The 490-nt window shown below is 34.5% G+C and overlaps 1 protein-coding gene across 1 annotated transcript in view; it reads left to right on the top strand.

Moving 5' to 3' along the window:
- LOC119589226 overlaps nucleotides 1–490 on the top strand; it is a gene marked incomplete at its 5' end in the record, with an annotated part of 73,080 nt that overhangs the window by 25,586 nt on the left and 47,004 nt on the right.

Raw genomic sequence — 490 nt, 5'->3', positions numbered from 1 at the left:
AGGGGCTAGACTCTAGACTTAAGATTTTGTATCGTCCTAAATAACATCATTAGCTTCCTCATTAGTATGTAAACCACCCTTAATTTTATTTATTCGATTTTATCTATCGAAAGTAATAATATAAAAGTGGGGATTCGCGCTGAATTTAAAAATTTAAAACATCACGGATTTTAAAGATTCTACAACGTCCCCTGACATTCAATTTTATCATCACCAATAAAAACAGAGATATAATCTGAAACATTCCTATGCTAAAAAGAAAGATTTTAGAAAGAGCATATAGAATTTCGCCTCAGAGCAAGAATAAAATCAGAGCCTTTCCACATTTTGCAAGAGAAATCAGCAATCTCTGCGTCTTTCAGAATCCTTATCACGAGCCTGTGACTGAAGGCGTGTTTGTGCTTATCCTTCGCCTGTATTCATTCAGAAGGATTTCCTGAATAATGGTTAATGCTGTGCGCTTTTACAGGAACATATCTTTCTCATATCT

This window comes from Penaeus monodon, chromosome 25, assembly GCF_015228065.2.
Source record: "Penaeus monodon isolate SGIC_2016 chromosome 25, NSTDA_Pmon_1, whole genome shotgun sequence".
Lineage (NCBI taxonomy): Eukaryota > Metazoa > Arthropoda > Malacostraca > Decapoda > Penaeidae > Penaeus > Penaeus monodon.
The sequence above is the reverse complement of the archived record's forward strand: the minus strand, read 5'-3'. Positions and strand labels throughout refer to the sequence as shown.